Below are 3847 nucleotides of genomic sequence, written 5' to 3' on the forward strand. Positions count from 1 at the left end.
GTATGAGAAAATTCATGGATTTTGCTAGAAGAGAGGTTTTAAACTAAATTGAGAGAAAAAATATTTTTAAAATATATTTTGTCTTGAAGGCACATTGGGAAACTTGATAAGTGGGTCTAAAAATGCATATGACAGAAAAAGACAAGAACAATTAAGATAATTTTAAATGAAATAAGTAGAGAATTGCCCTTTTAATTAATTAATATTATATTAATTTAGGTGGCATCCTACTGGTACAGAAAAAGAAAAAAAAAGACCAAATACACATGATGGAAAGCCTAAAAACTTACACAAAAACAAGACACCCCTAACATTGATGAGGAATAAGAGTGCAAATGGTGATGCACATACATATATATAAATATATAAATCTAACTAGCAGAAAATTATATGTAATATATTTTACCTTTTTACCTTGACACATATACCTTCATAATACCTTGGAAGGCCAGGTTTGAATTTTGAATTCTTGAATTTCTTGGAGTTCTGTGCCAGAATGTGGTGGTACATGGGAAGGAGGCCCCTGATCCCAGCACCTGGGTGTTTACCTGACTGTGTGCATGCATCTGTGTAGACAGCAGAGCCCTACATTGTGTATCTAAGCTTAGTCCACATCTCACACAGCCTCCATTTGGTCCACCTTCATGCCTAGGAGTATACTTTTTGGTGGCAAGGTCTGTCCTTGGGAGAAGCAGATTGTGTAGACTCTGAATGGTCTCAAAGCTGTAAGGGCAGGGAATTCTGGGATCCAGGGTACCCCTAGATTGGTGTAAAATTGGGGCATGGGCTCTGGGTTGGCATGACCATTGCCTTACAGCCTTCTCTCACTGTGGGGAAGGGTACGATTGAGGACTAGCTCAGCAGATCCTTTGAAGCATGGATTCTAGGCTGGTGGCTTCTCTTTCTGGAGTCTATGTGAAGTATTGCAAAAAATATATGGAAACATTTTTATGTGACTGAGTCTTTCAAACCCATGGGGAAAGCCTAGAACAATAAACAAATTGAATTAGGATTATTGGTTATCCATTTGAAAAAAAATTGATATTTTCCTTAAAGCAACACAAAACAAATTCAAGCTCCATTGAATAAATATGAAAAGCAAAGTTTAAAACTTTTAAGAAAATATAGGAGAATAACTATGATCTCATGAAATGTAGCATTGAGCCTGCAGTGGGTAGTCTGATGCAACACAAAGACTTTCTCCACAGGTACATAACTGGCAACATGTTGAGAAATTTGAAGGATTAGTTAGTCATTCTGCAAACATTCCAAACATTCATTTGAATATAGTTTAGAACCTCATTTTAAAAAGACAAATATTTAGCCAGTTAACCCATTGAAATCTAAGTGTTTTTCTGTTACAGCAGCATAGCCTATTTACTCAGACTAATACAGATACATATACAGCGAAGAGGGGTACTACTATTATTAAAACTGAAAATATACCAAAAATATATATTATTGGCATATATATGGGTGAAGGACAATGAGGAAATAACCAGAGGTCAGAAAGATGGCAATGAATGTTATTTAAAGTCATAAGATGGGTAAAGCTCTTGCCTGGGATAACCTGGGATGCAGACCATGAGCCTATTGTGCTTATAGTTTGGGGAGAAGAAACTGAAAAGTAATACTTAATATTAAAAACATGACAAGTCTCCAAAATAATCCATAAATTCAATGCAATCCCCCCAAAAATCTAAAGAGACAACTGTACAAATCGATCCTTAAAATTTTGGGGAAGAGTAAGAGACACCAAATAGATAAGGCACTACTAAGAAGATGAATAAAGGAAGAAACTTGCCATAACACTTATTATACTATAAACATGATTACAAAAATTATATTAATAAAAACCAAAGATGGTAAAAATCTTGAAAGATGCCATTACGGGGGGGGGGGGGGGGGAAGTGGGGGTAAGAAAAAACTTTTTTTATAGAGGAAAAAGGATAAAAATAGAGATTTCTCATTAGAAACCATGCGAAAATGTCAGGGAAATATTTAAGTGTTGAAGGAAAAAACAAAATCTCTCCAAACTAGAATACCCTATTCACTGAAATTATCCTCAAAAGTGGAGAGTGCTTGCTTCAGCAGCACATATACTAAAATTGGAATGATACAGAGATCAGCTTGACCCCTGAGCAAGGATGACATGAACAGTTGTAAAACATTCCATATTTTTCAATTGAAAGGAAGCTAAAGAATAATCTAGGGACTGAATAACATGGTGAACCCAGAGGTGGATGAGAATTGTGGTTGATGGTACAGATGAAAGAGTGTCGTTCTGTGAGCTAGAGCTAGACACTATTGCAGGGTAGTGGGAATGTGGAGAAGCATAGAAAAAATACAATTGGTGTGACCTCTGGACTGTGGTTAACAGCAAAACTGTAATATTCTTGCATCGATGCTGACTATGTACTGTGTTGATAAAGGGGGGGAGTATGGAAAAAGTGTGCAAAATGTATGCTACAGTCATGGTTGGTGGTAATAGTTTGATGACATTATCTCATAATATGTAACAAACACTCTACCTTGGTGTACTGTTCTGGTAAAGGGGTGTTGTACAGAAATACTACACACGTGTAGGATTATTTTGTAATTCAAAACCTGTGTAATAGAAAATATTTTAAAAAATAATAGGATGGTTTGGGGGAAAAATACACCAAATGTAAGATAGGGACTACAGTTAGTAGTAATATTTTGATGATGCCCTTGCATAGTTTTAACAAATGTTCCACAACAATGCAAGGTGTTGGTAGTGGGGTGATATATGGGACTGTTGTATGACGTTATTCATATTTATTTTGTAAGTTCACAACTTTCACTATACATTTATTGTTAATGTATGTTCATGTAGGAATGATATACTTAAATAAAATAAAATAAATTAAGTTCATAAATATAAGACATAGTTCTCTTATTTGTTGTGGCAAAGTTTATGTACCTCTTGATTCTGTTTCTTTGCCACTAAGCTTGAGTTTTCTGTGATATTTGTAGAACAAAATTATATCTTCTTAAAAAAAGTGAAGGACAAATAAGTACATTTTCAGAAAAACTTAGAGAATTCATTGCCAGTAAACCTCCCCTATAAGAAATGTTAAAAGAAGTTCTTCAGTGCCTGCTTTGGTGGCACAGATGTTAAAATTGGAAAGATACAGAGAAGATTAGTATGACCCTATGCAAGAATGACATGGAAAATTGTGAAGCATTCTATACTTTTCAGATAGTATATGATCTCACTGATATGAAATAATTAGAATAAGCAAATTCATAGAGTTCAAAATGACAATAGTTTACCAGGGACAAGAGTGGGGATAGGTAATGGAAAGTTAACACCTAAATTATAAATTGTCCAGAGTTTCTGCTTGGGTTGATGGTAAAGTTTTGAAATAGTGTAATGGGTGGTGGTGATGGTAGCACAGTGTTGTGAATGTAATTAACAGCATTGATTTATATATTTGGATATGATTAAAAGGGCAAATGTTAAATTGTTTATATGTTACTAAAATAAAAATAAAAACACAACAACAACATAGAACAGTATAACACAAACCCCATTGCAAATAATGGACTATAGTTAATATTACAACTATAAAAACATTCTTTCCTGAATTGTGACGACTGTACCACACTAAAAAAAGGTGTTAATAAATGAGTGGCAAATGGAACCCTGCATTTTATGTATAATTTTCTCTTAAATCAATACCTTCTCTAATTAAAAAAAAAAGATAAAAAAACTATTTCTTCAGGGAGAAGGAAAATGATATAGGCCAGAAACTCAAATCTACATTGAGAAAGGAGAAGGGTCAGAAAAGAAAAAAAATGAAGGTAAAATAAAATCTTTTAT

At 34.1% G+C, this 3847-nt stretch overlaps 2 non-coding genes across 2 annotated transcripts; both read left to right on the top strand.

Moving 5' to 3' along the window:
* The first annotated feature begins 2078 nt into the window (after positions 1–2078).
* LOC111763510 (U6 spliceosomal RNA) lies at positions 2079–2182 on the top strand. The gene has a single exon (XR_002796371.1). It is a non-coding gene; the product is annotated as a U6 spliceosomal RNA (small nuclear RNA).
* Positions 2183–3114: 932 nt separating this feature from the next.
* On the top strand, positions 3115–3220 carry LOC111763509 (U6 spliceosomal RNA). Its single transcript, XR_002796370.1, has one exon. It is a non-coding gene; the product is annotated as a U6 spliceosomal RNA (small nuclear RNA).
* Positions 3221–3847: the final 627 nt, after the last annotated feature.

This window comes from Dasypus novemcinctus, chromosome 5 (genome assembly GCF_030445035.2).
Source record: "Dasypus novemcinctus isolate mDasNov1 chromosome 5, mDasNov1.1.hap2, whole genome shotgun sequence".
NCBI lineage: Eukaryota > Metazoa > Chordata > Mammalia > Cingulata > Dasypodidae > Dasypus > Dasypus novemcinctus.